Source organism: Hemicordylus capensis, chromosome 5, assembly GCF_027244095.1.
Source record: "Hemicordylus capensis ecotype Gifberg chromosome 5, rHemCap1.1.pri, whole genome shotgun sequence".
NCBI classification, from domain to species: Eukaryota; Metazoa; Chordata; class Lepidosauria; order Squamata; family Cordylidae; genus Hemicordylus; species Hemicordylus capensis.
In genome coordinates, this window is record NC_069661.1 from 98563665 (window position 1) to 98579794 (window position 16130).

Below are 16130 nucleotides of genomic sequence, written 5' to 3' on the forward strand. Positions count from 1 at the left end.
AGCTGATGTGGGAAGAGAATTTGACATTCTGTCCACTAGGATTTATGAACACGTTTGCTTGTGGTACAGTGTGACAGAGATGAAAGTATTATATTCCTATGGTTGTGCACATTTTATATTTATATGCCAAAATGACACACACATGAAAAAAGCAAAACCCTTTGTAGAAAAATCAAAGGTAGTACTTGCTCTTATTTTTCATGAAGGATGTTGCAATTTTTTCCTTACAAGATTTCCCAGCACAAACAATGTGAACAGGCTGGCAAGAATGAGGTATTTCTTCTGGGTTAGGTTCCTACTATTGTTTACCAGCCAGCTGCTAATGGAATGGCCCATTTCTTGACATGCTACAGAGGTCTGCTACTACCAAAAACAGGCCTACAAAAACATATCAAAGCAAGGGGACTTACAAACTTCCTTGTTTCTTATTCGCTTTACCATACACGAATAAGAACCTTCAGTCCCTTTTTGAGGAAGTTCTTGTTAGCTTACTTACCATAAAGCTTTTTTTAATATCAGATTTCTTTTTCCTAGAAATTGCATGTAGAAAACAATTGTTCCATGTAATAATTTTTGAGTAGTTTTGCTTTGAATTATGCCCTAGACAATGATACAGGATAATGTTTTGATTCAGTGCTAAACATTCTATTTAAATGTGAAATGTTATTAGGGCTATCTATCTATCTATCTATCTATCTAACTATCTATCTAATTCTATATAATAATAATTCTCCTAAATGTACCCATCTCTAATCCCATGTGTGGCAGTTCTCACGAGAGTTTGTGAGCAGCTGCCTGAGGGATAGCGACGGGGAGACAATGGGGGTGGCAGCCGGTCGGCCAGAGGCAGTGGTGGGCCGGCCCAGCCAGTGGGAGCAGGAAGCGGCAGCGGGCAGCCTGGCCGCTGGGAGGAGGAGGCCGCTTCCGGGAGTGGGTGGGAGGAGGTGGCAGGCCAGCTTTCCAGGCAGCCGGCCCACCAGCCACAAAACGCAGGGTGGGGGCGAGAAGCAGGTGGAGTTGGGGGGAGAGGAAGTGGGCCAGCTGGCCCTCCAGAAATTGTAGGAGGGGCGAGAAGCGGGCAGGGGGAAGTGGCTGGTCAGCCAGAAAGCCAGGCGTGTAAGGAGGTGGGGGAAGCAGTGGCGGTGGGTGGGCTGGCCGGAGGCGCAGATAGTCTATTTTAGTTCAACAGTTAAATAGAAAATGTTCTTGTTACATCATTGTTAATTTGACATTCTAGTATATATGCACTATTTAAAAGTGTTCCGCTAATACTATTGCTCATATAGTGAAAATTGTTGTATATTTAATTCTAGCATTTATACATTGTACTTGTATATATATTTATACAACTATATTTAATGACAAAACAGTAATTATAATGTTACAGAAATTACAACATATTGTATAAATGGAATAGGGTTGGCTTCATACATTTTAACATTTTTATATATATATATATATATATATATATATATATATATATATTAATAAAGAACATAAAACACAACTCTTAATTATTTGTGCCAATACAGTATTAAAGCAAAGTAAATTAAAACCCCACTGTAAAAAATTAACTGAAATGTTAGGTTGGCTTCATACATTCTTACTGTATACTATACCCACAGCGGTACTGGGTCATGCCCAAAATTGTAGCATTTTAAAAATAAACTAAATACTCAAATGCTTGTCAATCATCCAAATACTTTTGTATTAATTGATCGGAACAATGAAGTCAGAAATGGATTTACTTTTTACTGTACCATTTATGGAATACTGCCTGCATGGTATTTCCTTATGTCTTTGTAAGTAAAGAGGTAAAGACTACATCTATCTATCTATCTATCTATCTATCTATCTATCTATCTATCTATCTATCTAACAAATTTAGACATAAAGCAGAACATTTAGGGAAAGAGCTGAAACTAACCCTCAGGAGACAAGTTCCCTGCAGACCCTCCTTCCCATGGCTGTGACCTTAAATTAAATCCATATGAGAATTTACATGAAGAAGATAGTTATGAGGCAGCTTTTACAGTGCTGACTCTCTTATACTGAACAGATGTAGAGCAGCTGACCCTATGCAGCCCCAGGGTCCCTCCAGAGGCTATTGCTGGTGCCTACCTTGTGTTTTAGATTGTGAGATGCTTGGAGAGATGGAACTAATTATGTTTTTTTTTCTTTTTGCTATGTAAACCACTTTGAAAACTCATGCTGAAAAGTGGTATTATCATCATCATCATTATCATCATCATCAGATGAAACAGTGGACCACCTAATCAGCTGTTGTAAAAAGATTGCACAGACTGACTACAAACAAAGGCATGACAAGGTATCAGGGATGATGATACACTGGAACATCTGCAAAAAATACAAGCTGCCTGTAGCCAAAAATTGATGGGACCATAACATTGAAAAGGTTGTAGAAAATGAAGATGCAAAAATATTATGGAACTTCTGACTACAAACAGACAAACATCTGCCACACAATACACCAGATATAACTGTAGTCGAGAAGAAAGAAAAACAAGTCAAAATAATCAACATAGCAATACCAGCTGATAGCAGAATAGAAGAAAAGGAAATAGAAAAAACAACCAAATACAAAGATCTACAAATTGAAATTGAAAGGCTGTGGCAGAATCAGACCAAAATAATCCCAGTAGTAATTGACTCCCTAGGTGCAATTCCAAAACACCTTGAAGAGCACTTCAACACCACAGAGGCCACAGAAACCACCATCAGACACTACAAAAAGCAACTTTACTGGGAACAGCCTATATTTTGTGACAATATCTATAATAATAACAGCAATAATATTGATAATAAAATTCAGCCATCCCAGGTCCTTGAGAAGGACTCAATGTCTGGATAAAACAGTCAATAACACCTGTCTGACTGTGTAAACAAGAAATAATAATAAATATAGTGGTTATTTTTTTATTAATTTATCTGCATAAAGATGGAAAATAGCATGAAAACAATGGAGTCTTCCTTGTAGCTTAAGGGGTCCAAGGAAGAGCACTGCTAATGGTGATGGTGGAGCACTTTCCCAGTCTGCTGGCATCACATTCACTTTACAGCTACAGGGAGTGATTTGTCTAGCACTATCTATCTATCTATCTATCTATCTATCTATCTATCTATCTATCTATCATATTTGTATATATTTCTAGGCAATATATATAATCCAAGTTAAAATATAAAAATAAAACAAATAAACAAAGCAGTTTCACAGAATAAAAACTATTAAAAACAATTCACAGAGTAAAACAAAATTTCACAGAGTAAAACAATGAAACAGTTTTAAATTAGTTGTAATTAAAAGCCTGAGAAAACAAGTGTATGTTAAGGGTCTTTCTAAAAGCAATCAAAGACAAAGAAGCTCTTATTTGATAGGGAGCACATTCCAAAGCTCTGGAGCAGCCACAGAGAAGGCCCAGCCATGAGTCACCACCGGACCTCCCCAGATGATCAATAGGTGGCAGGGTTCATGACAAAGCAGGAAATTTCTTAAGTACCCTGGACCCAAGCTGTTCAGGGCTTTATAGGTAATAACCAGCACTTTGTATTTCACTTGGAAAGGAAACATATTGGCAGCAGGTACAATTCTTTGAGAATCAGTGTTATATTGTCCCTTTGGGTTGTCCCAGAGATCAACCTGGCTGCTGTATTCTGGACCTGTTGTAGTTTCTGGACTACACACAAAAGCAGCCCCACATAGAGTACATTACAGCAGTCAAGTCTGGAAGTTACCAGCATATGTACTACTAGGAACATAGGAAGCTGCCATATTCTAAGTCAGACTATTGGTCTATCTAGCTCAGTATTGTCTTCACAGACTGGCAGCGGCTTCTCCAAGGTTGCAGGCAGGAGTCTCTGTCAGCCCTGTCTTGGAGAAGCCAGGGAGGGAACTTGATATCTTCTGCTCTTCCCAGAGGGGCTCCATCCCCTGAGGGGAATACCTTACAGTGCTCACACTTCTACTCTCCCATTCATATGCAACCAGGGCAGACTCTGCTTAGCGATGGTTTTAAGATAATTTACAGCAGCAATAACAGAGCATAATGAGGCAGAGAGGGGTGGAGACAGGGCACATGGAGGAAAGCAAGCCAGACACCAGCTAGAAGGTGGGCCCTGCCCACTCGACTTCTGCCCAGGGAGCTGCAGTGCACCCCAACAACTGGTGCCCTAGGCAACCGCCTAGCAGGGGTGTAACAAGGCTGAAGTGGGCCCAGAGACAAAATTTTAAAATGGGCCCCTCGCTGATACACACACACTTCACAATATATAGTCATGTGACTTGCCTCTCTGGGGGGGCCCTCGAGGTGTGGGGGCCCCCAGACAGCTGCCTCCCCTTGCCTAATAGTAGTTACACCCCTGCCGCCTAGGTCTGCTTAGTGGACAAGCTGGTCTTGCAACCAGCCCTGTTACTGAAACAGCTTGTTGTGGGGCTGCAAATGGTACCCCTCATGTGATTTGGAGTTGCAGGCTTACAACCTCCATCTTCGATACCTGAGCTCACAGGATTGTGAACTCTGAGCATGCCCATATTTGGCAAATGATGCAGTTTGGTCACTTGGCACAAGCAAACATGGAACGTGGCACAAGCAAACACTGCCCAAAATCAGAAGAACAAACAACTGTAGGGAGACCCCCCATGGCCTCTCTTGGAAAAAGGAGGAAGCTAGCAAGCAGACCCAGGTCAAAGAGACATTCAGAAGAGCAAGAGCGAACTCCCTTCACAATGGTATTAGCCTTGCTAATTGCTCCTTCAACTACCCATATAAGCATGACACACACACACACACTGTCTCCCATCACAATGTTAATGAGCTGGCAAGGACCCAGAGAGTTAGGATTGTTAACAGGAAAATAAAACCTATCTCTTTCCCAGGAAGAGACAACCCAATCTCAGATAAAGCTTTTCAGTTCACCCATTCAGTACTCTACACACACACCTCTTGACCAGCCGTTCCATCTTTTGTTTCTTTAAAATCACACCCACTTGATTGGTTCATGCAAACATAAACTTCTTTGTTATATGTAAGTTTCAGCGCCTGCAGTCAGGGCGCCTGACCTATAGGAACATAGGACGCTGACACATACTGAGTCAGACTATTGGTCTATCTAGCTCAGTATTGTCTTCACAGACTGGCAGTGGCTTCTCCAAGGTTGCAGGCAGGAGTCTCTGTCAGCCCTATCTTGGAGAAGCCAGGGAGGGAACTTGAAACTTTCTGCTCTTCCCAGAGTGGCTCCATCCCCTGAGGGGAATATCTTACAGTGTTCACACTTCTAGTCTCTCTTTCATATGCAACCAGGGCAGACCCTGCTTAGCTAAGGGGACAAATCATGCTTGCTACCACAAGACCAGCTCTCCTCTCCTCTGCATTGTCCCAAGGCATGATTTTGCCTATTTGTACTCCTGACCCAAGCACATGGTCAGGAAGGAAAACAAAAGAAGGAAGGAAGGAAGGAAAACACAACAGAGAACTCAGAGAAGGACCCTGGACCTATCCTAATTCCTTAATTTGCAGGTGGCAACTCTGTGCCACTTACCTTTCCCTTTTCCTATCTTTCTGCTTTGCCCCTGCACACTCCAACCTGCAAGTGCATCCAATGCACGAATGGATCGGGACCAGTAATACTAACTGTCTGTCCCTTCTAAATCTTCTCGCTCCCTCTCTCTCCTCTTTAAGTTTACATCTGGGTCCTTTCTCAAGCAAAGCCTTCATCTGATTTAATTGGCAATTCGGACCTTAAGCTAAAATACCTCCATATGAGACTCTTGTTAATACTGTTTATTGCTTCCTCACCTTGCCTAATCAATCTTTTTCTCTTCTTGTACCCCATTCTCCCTAAATAAATCTGAGTGTATAATATTTATGTCTTCTCATCATTTCCAGACCAAAACTTTGCACAAATTGACCCTGTAATGAACTGTTTGATATAGTCACGCTGATTCCTCACATTAGCCCCAAAGTCAAATTTGAGTGTTTAGCTAGCACCCCGGAACAGTATCGTTAACAGCCCTGCCCACCACATGATGGAGGATGTGATGCTACATATCCCATCCCCCTTCCTGGTGGTGGTGGGGTTATTCTGCATGGGGGGGTTATTCTGCAGCATTGAGGGAAGCAGTTCATGTCAACTGTGCATCTTTTGCTGGCCAATGGCCGTAATAAAACTGATGATGATGGTCAACTGTGCATCAGATATCATTTAGATATTACTTTGATGTAGTATTTAAATCAAGTGTTTGAACACTTCTCCCCATGTAATTATGAGGGAGAGGAAGTTGGATGTTTACACGTATGTCCCACATTTTGTGCTTCATCAGAAGTATCATTCACTCTAGCAGTGGTGTAATTCTTCTTAGTTTAAGTTGCAACTAGTGCAAGACCTAATGGCACAATAGGGAAATGACTTGATTAGCAAGCCAGAGGTTGCCGGTTCAGATCCCCACTGGTATGTTTCCCAGACTATGGGAAACACCTATATCAGGCAGCAGCGATATAAGAAGATGCTGAAAGGCATCATCTCTTACTGCATAGGAGGAGGCAATGGTAAACCCCTTTTGTATTCTATCAGCAACAACCACAGGGCTCTGTGGTCGCCAGGAGTCGACACCAACTCAACTGAACATTTCACTTTAGTGCAAGATCACTAGTTTAAGACCAGAGAGGAATATGCAGACATGTCTAACTTGTCCTTTTGATTTCAATGCAACGTCCTTGAATAAATTTAGTTAGGATGTCAGCCAGTATATATAGATAGGGTGTTGATCTATAGACAGATATGTATACATTCAGTGCTTTTAAAAAGTGAGAGAAGTGATATAGTCAATGATAATAACAACCTAAAGGCTCCACTCCTGCTTAACCCTTAAAATAATCTTTTATCTCCTAAGATAATCAAGCAATCTGGCAGCTGAATTTTATCCTAAAATTTTTGAAGCATGGAGGGTAGTTATCAGCAAAAACAAAAATTTAAAAAAAATATTTCCCCTCTTCTGAGGGAAGCAGAGACCTGAAAGCTGGGCAGAGACACTGATATGGAGTCGAAGCTTCATTGTTCCCAACTAAGCTTTTAAAGGGTAAGTATTTTGGGAACCAATTTGGTTTGCCTGGCAAATCCAACAAAAGAGGGAGGACTATAATATTTGTACCACATGAACATTCTGAACCTAGCGATAAACCTTAAGCTAAAAAGCTGGGTGGTTTTTTTTAAAGGCTAGAAAATAAAAATATTATGCTGTGCTTCCAGTGGGTCAAACTGTAAGCAATGACTCTGATTGGTCTACATACCACCACCCCCTGGAAATGGACTGTAGTCTACAAATAATATATTACCTGAGATACAATTAATCTGTTAGTCTTTAAGATGCTACAAGACTTATTTTTACTGCAACAAACTCGGCTACACCTCTGGAAGTAATTACTCTAGGGTCAAAGTACATATCACAAGAAGTGTGAGGTTTAGTGCTTTTATGCTTGTTTTTTTGCTTACAAAACCCCACAGAAATAGCAGCTGTGTGGTTCTGATCCAGATCAGGACCATGGTGTGGGTGGGGAACTTGAACCCTTTGCCCTAACCATGGTCCTGATCCAGATCAGCCCAGTTGCTATTTGCCCCAGGATGGAAAGCTTTGGCATTGGTGTCATAGCTTTCTATTTTATGAGTGGTGAAATTGGTAGTAGCTTTTTAACTATCTTTAGCAAAGATAGAGGGTCAGACACAACAAAGTGCAATGGCAGGTGAGGGGAGCATTTTGACGAGATGTTGGCTACTGCTGTAGAAGTCAATAGGTCAGTGCGGTTCTCTTTGGAGTGAGATGCCTTTAAAAATCCATAGATGTGAGCTAGTCTCCTTTTCTGGAAATCCCTGGATGAAGAGTGAATTGCTCAAAGCACATTGGGATTTGTATAGCCTGGACGTATACATTTGTCTCCTGCACATGTTGGATTTCTGCTTGTTTGCTTTGGGTGCATTCATTTTTAAAAGCCATAATACAGTTTAATCACTGTAGGAATCACATTTGCACACTTACACAGAAAGTGCAAAATTTAGATTTAAAGCTGCTTTTATATGTATGACACTGAACATGGTTCATGCATTTCTCAAATGTCCGCAATGCAAATAAATGAGAATTCAACACACGCAAAAGAGAGGTCTCTCCTCTGCATTCTATCCTGCATCCACATCATTCACATGGGAGCTAAAGTGCTTTTAGTGTCATGCAGCATGTGTGTGAAATTTGCTAAATAAACAAAGAAAATACCTCTCTTGCGGGTCATCCTCAGAAAGGCATTTTCTTGTGGATGATGGTGAAAACACACAAGCGCTGCTGCCTAGGAAGATTGTGCATGGGTGGGAGCATCAAGCAGTGCTTTCCTTGGGGTGGACAAATAGGGACATCACCATGAGACACCCCCCAACCCAAGCCCTGTGCCAGTGGCTGTGCTGGCCTAAGAGAGGATTGCTGGTCTTGTTACCACAAGGTTGACTTGTCCCCTTAGCTAAGCATGGTCCACCCTGGTTGCATATGAAGGGGAGTCTTGATGTGTGAGCACTGTAACATATTCTCCTTAGGCGATGGAGCTGCTCTGGGAACAGCATCAGAAGATTCCAAGTTCCCTCCCTGGCAGCATCTCCGAGATAGGGCTGAGAGAGATTCCTGCCTGCAACCTTGGAGAAGCCACTGCCAGTCTGTGAAGACAATACTGAGCTAGATAGACCAATGGTCTGACTCAGTACATGGCAGCTTCCTCCTATGTTCCTATGTGTTAGTGACCATGGGGCTGGCTAAATTAAAGGTGGCTGCAGCGCTCTGCAGCAGTGGTGGCATGAATCGTTTCTACCACTGGCCTGGAGTGGGGCTCCCACCTGTCACAGTGGCTGCCCTCCAACTTGGCTGGGCCGCTGTAGGTGGCAGGAGCAAGGATATCTCCACGGCTACCGCCTGGAGTGTGGCCTCCTGCTTGTTGCAGCAGCTGCCCTCCAACTTGGCCAAGTCCCATGGCGTACTCTTCTCACCAAACCAACCAGAGCGTACCACAGGGCTGGCTGAGTTGGGGGGCGGCAGCAGGCAGGAGCTGTACTCCGCCAGCATAATGGAAATCTCCCCCTCCGCAGGCCGACTGACTGTGTGAGCGACTTCCCCCTGTAGCAGCGGTCGCCCTCCAGCTCAGCCGTCCCCGTGGCTGGGGGGGGGGGGGGGACTCTGCTCGGCATACCAGTTGGAGGGCGGCTGTGTGTGGAGCTGTGCTCCACTAGCGGTGTGTGTGATGGCATTGAGAGTCTCTCCCCACCACCGCCTGCCTGGAGCGCGGCCGGCTCCTGTCCTCCTGTCGCAGCCGCGGCCCTCCGCAGCGTGCTGCTTTGCTCTCTTCGGTGTCTTGAGCTATTTCCTGGAGCGACTTCCGCCTGCTGCTGTCCACCACCACCTTGCCCGAGTCTCCCGGCGAGCTCTTCTCAGCAGCAAAGCAGAGAATACACTGACTGTGCTGCGGGTCTTGCTTGGAGAGGGCGGCTGTTGCAGCGGGCAGAAGCGGCTGTGGTGGCGGCGGCTCAGATATTTACCGCCACTATCAGTCGGGAGAACTGTGGCTTTTGCCGGCCACAGCAGCTCCCTCCAACTTGGTTGAACCTCTGGGGCGTGCGAGATCACATCACGGGGCTGGCTGAATCCGAGGGCAGCTGCTGGGGGCGGGTGGCGTGCAGATGTCCCACGCGGGCCATGAACTCCCGCTTGTCCAAGCTGTTGCCATCCAACACAGCCAAGCCCCACGGCAGGTTCTTCTTGACAAGCCAGAACGTGCCGTGTGTGGGGCCGCCTGAGTTGGAGGGCGGAGCCGCAAGCCGGCCAGCGACGGTGGTGGCATACTTGCCAACATGTCCCTGTTTTCCCATTCACCTGAATGGGAAAATAGGGGCATGTTGGGACGTATGCGCGGTGGTAGGGAGAAAACTCCAGGAAGGGATCTGTGCGCGCGAAGTGGCCGGGGGCCTCCCGCTCCGTGTCTGCGCCGCTGTGGTCCCGCACCCCCCACCCCCACCCCCATCTCCCTGAACAGCAAGCAAAGAACTGGCTGCCGCCGCGCTGCAGTTCCTTTTTCCTTTACTGCAATAAGCCTTTGAACCAACCTCCTCCTTACACGGAAAACAACTTTGCGGAAGGCGGGCGCCCAGAGAGGGCGAGAAAGGCCGCCTCTTGCCGACCTCACACAGAAGGACGGAGACGGCGGCGAAGAAGGCTGGTGCTGTCGCCCCTGTGGACTCAGCAGCACAGAACTCGCTAATCCCACGCACGGAGCGGTTTGCCTGTGTCAGGAAAGAATAGTTAAAGCAATTCCAGCTCCCGCTCCAGCGCCCTTCAGCTCTCCAGAGCTAACCGCAGGTAAGGAGAAAGCAGCAGCTGCTCTTGGCATCTTCCCTTTTGCAGCCTCCTCCTGGTGTTGTGATCTGAAAAGAAGAGATTTGTGTTGCACATAAAGCTGCCTCCTTTTAAATCAGACTATTGGTTTATCTGGCCCAACATCTGCTCTGAGGGGCACCCGCTCTCGGAAGTCTGAGATGGAGATATTTCCTAGCACCTGCTATTTCGCATGTTTAAAATTGGAGATTGGTTGATTAAGTGCCAGGGTCAAAACCTGGATCTTGTGCAGGCAAAATATGTGCTCTACCACTAAACTGGTACCACTTTACCATATATAACCGCTATATGGCTATACTGTAAGTTTTTAAAACTTTTAATTAGATTTCTATTTTTAGAACATTCTATTTTAATATTTTTATTGTGTAATGTTTATAGTCTCATATTGTTTTTAATGTTGGTAAACTGCCTTGGGATTTCTTAATGAAAGGCAGTATAAAAATTTAACAGATAAATAAATAAATTGTTGCCTTTCTCTAAAAGGGGTATAACAAACTTAAGAGAGGTGTAGTAGTAGCTGACATGTACCACCTGCCTCGTGGAAGTTTCTCCTGCCACACAAAGGAAACAAAAAAAAAGAAAAGAAAAGAAAAAAGAAAGGACATGCTCTTCTATACTCATTCTGCCTATTTTCACACCAAGGAAGTGTGGGCTGCTTTCACACCACGCTGCTGAGTGTAGTTGTTCACCTGCAGTACACTGAATCTTCAAACAATATACCTACCCTGCACTGGCTTCTGAAGTCGGGTGTGCTACTAAACTGATCATAGAGTTTTCCTTGGTAATGTTTAGTAGAATATTTAATATCATAATAGTTCTGATTGTATTTTATATTGAATTACTGCTGCACAAAAATCAACATTTGGGATTTATAAGGGGGCTGAGTGGAAGTGAAGCAGTTGCATTTTGGAACTATGTTCATACATTTACGTGCAAGCACACTAGGGTCAAAAAGCTTCACTACTGCCACTACCCTCTTTCAGAGATTTAACTTGGAGGAGGCATTCTTAACCTTTTTTACATATGCACCCCACCATCTCAATTATCACTCATGAACTCCCACCCCTCCCAACATAATATATTTTCATAAGATTCCAGTAAAAATTAGTGGGGTTGGGTTGGAGGTCAGGATAGTTATTTTCAGAAAGTTAATTGTGGCTTGCCAGGAAGCAAATTAAATTCTCTGTAGCAAAAGATGTCCATGGACCCCAGGTTAAGAACCACTGACTTAGAAACTTAGGAACGGCAGCTGCAACTTGAAGAATTTTAGAACACATGTGTACACACTAACACAGTTTTTGAAAGGCATTCCCCAAAGGCAAAACAGGTACAGTGATTTACCAACATACTGTAGATACCAGAAAAGAAGAACTGTCCGTCTCTGGTAAACTTTCTTTGCATGTCTTCTGTTCCCTCTATCCACTGGGGAGGGGTTCCCAACAGGGGTTACTAGTACCCCTAGGGGTACTTGAAAGGCTCCCAGAGGTTCTCAAAGCCCTCCTGCCTCCCTATGCTGCAGACACAGTATTTGTTCTCCATCTGAGGATTGTTAGCTTGAAGCCAATGTGTCTTCAGCTATATGCCTACTGTAGAAGTGAGGGAGGAGGGTGGGGACTTTCCTCCACTGCTCCTGATTGGCTGACTACATATTGAAACTCAGTGTATCCCTCCCCTCAGCCTGACAGGCTTCAGAAAATTAGCACTGAGAGCTCCCATGAAATTAATAGGACTGTAAACTTGTCCCATTCCACTTTAAGTGGCGCAGTGGGGAGCTGCTTGACTAACAAGCAGAAGGTTGCCGGTTCAAATCCCCGCTGGTACTATATCAGGCAGCAGAGATATAGGAAGATGCTGAAAGGCATCATCTCATACTGTGCAAAAGATGGCAACGGTAAACCCCTCCTATATTTTACCAAAGACAACCACAAGGCTCTGTGGGCGCCAGGAGTCGAAATCAAGTTGACAGCACACTTTACCTTTAAACATGTCCCATCAGTTTCAAAGGGAGTACTCATGAATAAGCCACCTAACGGTGCAGCAGGAGAAATGACTTGACTAGCAAGCCAGAGGTTGCTGGTTCGAATCCCCACTGGTATGTTTCCAGACTATGGGAAACACCTATATCGGGCAGCAGCAATAAAGGAAGATGCTGAAAGGCTTCATCTCAGATTGCGTGGAAGGAGGCAATGGTAAACCACTCCTGTATTCTACCAAAGAAAAACACAGGGCTCTGTGGTCACCAGGAGCCGACACCGACTCAACAGTACACTTTACCTTTACTCATGAATAACTGCGTCTGGATGTAAGCCAGTGACTGGAGTAGCCTGTCCCATAACTGTAACATTTAAGTGTGTGTGTTTGTGTGCGCGCACACACAAATACATACACACTAACTATGGAGTACCTTAGCTGAAGGTTTGTGATAGATGGCGTATACATATTTATAAAGGGATTTGCCTCTCACTTTTGGTGCTGTAACTGTAAGCAGGGGTGTTCTTTAAAAAAATTAAATATCTGAATAGGACTTTAATGTTCTGTCATAATAGTGTGCTGGAAGAAGTGGCATCTGTTCCATATTACGAATTTCCATCAGATGACCAGAGAGCTGTACAGAACAGAGTTCAGTGCCATTTTAAAGGCTCAGGACTAGTGTACCCAGTACTGAATCTGGTGACTCAGCTTCTGGGTCCAAGTTCACGTCCATAAACCATACTGACTGAGTAACATCTCATAATGGGTGAAGTGCAAGTGCACACTTGCAAATTCTCACACTGTTGCATTGTGATCTAATTGTCACCCATTTGACTGGAAGGACAGGATAGTAAAAAAAAAAGTTTGTACGTTTTTAAAACTTTTTTTTTTTTTTGCTAGCAATACCAACCAACACAGTTAAGTCAGTCATTTGTGATTTAAAGTGGGGTGGGGTGGGAAGAAACATCTGTAATGCTTTTTTGCCTAATCACCTGATGGAAATTCTAAATAGCTGTAGGTCACCAGACAAGTAGCTATTTACAAGCCCATTGAAAACATGTTTTGGGCACTTCAAGAAGCACTTCCTTTTTGATGTGGTTTCTTACTGTCTTTACAACCTTTATTAGTGAATCCATATCTTGCTGCACCTAACTGAGCTGTTGCTGCTGCAGCAGCGTATGAAAACCTAAGATGAGATACTGCACTGTTCAAAAATGTTGTCTTCCCATCCGATTTGGGTTCTTCACCATCAAGCATCTCAAAGCCCCTTTTTCCACTTCATGCCATGTCAAAGTAGCAACAGCCACTGCCAGAGAAAATGCCTTTTCATGCTTTGTAGTGGATTATAGCCTTAAGAGCAAGCTCATGTGAAGGAAAGAAATGCTGAATCATCCCAGCTGAGCTTTCTGGCAAAGGCTACTCTTAAAACGCTTCTGGTATTTCTGGTAGGTTAAAAAATGGCTGCCGCCGCCACCTCTCTGTTCAACAGAGCTTGACCCTCCCTGCGCATGGGGTGGAATCCCAGGGAAGCTCTTTCTCTTGCTATTGGGAAAGTACACAAAAATCCTCCATGTGCAAGCCTACACATGGTGAGAAAACTGGTAGTTTGCTCAACATCTGGGGAGACATGTTTGCACCAGAGTAAGACCCCCTTCCAGCCCCCCCGTTCTCCTCAGTTAAAACACCCATTTGGAGAGGCTTGTAAAAGAAAATAACAAAATGAAAAACAATTTTATTCAAATGCTACAGACTGCTTCTGTCTGAGGCTTTCTCAGCTTTTAGTTACAGGTAAAAATACTCAGTTGGTTACAATAATGCTTCAAAAAGCACCCCAAATGATGTTGGGGCAGTACGCTTTGAAAATCATGGTTACCCAGTTGCAAGGAATAGATATGTAGGAAAATACAAAGGCACATTTACAACTTACAGAGTCTTTTGCAACACCCTGGCTGGATAGGCATAGGTTAGTGTTTCTTAGCTTAGTTATGTTGCAGATAAACAATAACAGACCAGTATCAGGGATATATAAAGCACATACAAAAGAAACAGAAAGTCGAACGCAAAATGTGACTAAATAAACTTTCCCTAGACTAAATTTCCTGAAGCCAAAATCCTGGATTCCTTTGTCTTGAACTCACCAAATCCTAGATGCAAGCTGCCTGCCCTCCTGGCTTTCCAGGACCTGCAGAAGTGACATTCTCCTGCAGCCAGTTCTCATGACCACGTGTCCTCCTCTCTGCACTCCCAGCCTGCTTTTTCTAACAAAGAACTCTTCTCTTCCTTCCAGTGGATCTCTAGGTCCCACCCACCTGGTATGCTGATTGGCTGAGCTCTGGAGTTCACCAGATTGTCAATCAGGACAGGGTTCACTTCTGGTTCTCTAGGAGGGGTGGCTAATCACTACATGCTATAAATCTGTTTTTCTAGAAAAATAGCCTAGGTGGTATGGTGCAACAACAACAAAAAGACAAAGAAGCTCTTCCCATCATCAGTGAGAAGAGCTTCTGGTGGGTCTGCAGGGAGAGCAGGCTTATCCCTCCAAGACCTGGATGGCTGTATTGGCTGCCCACATGACTGCCGGCTCTGTCATGGAGCCGGTGGAGGCTGCAGTGATTGGGGGCCGCCTGGCCCACGGAAGTTCCAGGATGCCCCTTGTGAGTGTGCAGAGCATTCTGGAGAGACCCCTGAGTCCAGGAGGCTGGCTGCAGCCTCCTGGTCAGTGGTCTACTCATGTGTCGCCGTGCACCATGGCAAAAAAATGCTCAAGCAACAAAAATGCACACGAGTGGACACTCATTTAAAGAGAGGGGGAATTAGGTGGGCTAGCCACTTTGGAACCATTGGGCTCACCTGCGAGCCCAGTGGTTCTGCCGATCAGTAGAAAGCGGGCTAGGTTCCCTTAGCCCACTTTCTACTGATTGTGAGAATAGCTTCAAAGACTTTGATTCCAACAAAGTAATATAGATGTGTAGGAAAATTGCAAGTGCAATTGCTAGTACAAGTGCAATTTCACACAACATATATGTGTGGGGAATATTCCACTAGTAAGCCAGTTAGTCTTTGAGTTGCTACAGCACTCTTTAACCCATTTCACATGAAATATTGAGGCTGTTCTCATGAGCAGCCAAGACTGGGCTAGGGCAGCTAAGCCTGGGCTTGGCTCCCCGTGAGAACCACCGGGAGCCAAGCGGCTCCTGGTGGTGCCTGCCTTGCTGGCAAACCTGCCTAGGAACCCTGCCTCTTAAACAAATTGAAGGGAGCGAGTGCTCCTATAAGTTTGTTGTGCTGAAAAACTGAAAAATGGGCACCCACCCATCAATGGGGGCATCCCCACAATGCACTGTACACTTGCGCCATGGATTGTGGGCTGGAACAACGTGTCCTGACCCCCTGCATCTCTGCACTGCCCATGACAGCCATGGACCATCTGGGTGCATGATCCGCACATCCAGCAACTCCCATTTGTTCGTCTGCAGGGAAGGCAAGCTTCTGCTGCCTTCTCCAGTGCCGACACTTGAGCCCTCTCATGCAATTGTGAGAACGGGCTCATTCTCTGAATTTGGATGATCCTCCAAACCAAAGAGGAGCATGCTGTAAGCTGCCTCCTACTCCTTGTGCTGACTCCCTTCTTTATTTCTGGTTGTTGTAATCATAGCTTGCTATGATGCCCAAATCAGGCAACTATACTTAGCATTAACCCCCAAACTATGGTTTATAAGCCCACTTC

The 16130-nt window shown here is 44.6% G+C and overlaps 1 protein-coding gene across 1 annotated transcript in view; it reads left to right on the plus strand.

Moving 5' to 3' along the window:
* The first annotated feature begins 9739 nt into the window (after positions 1 to 9739).
* TEC (tec protein tyrosine kinase) overlaps positions 9740 to 16130 on the plus strand; it is a 76621-nt gene continuing 70230 nt past the window's right edge. Inside the window, exon 1 of the mRNA XM_053254374.1 lies at positions 9740 to 10396. The gene's annotated coding sequence lies outside the window, so the exon portion shown is untranslated. The remainder of the gene's footprint in view (positions 10397 to 16130) is intronic.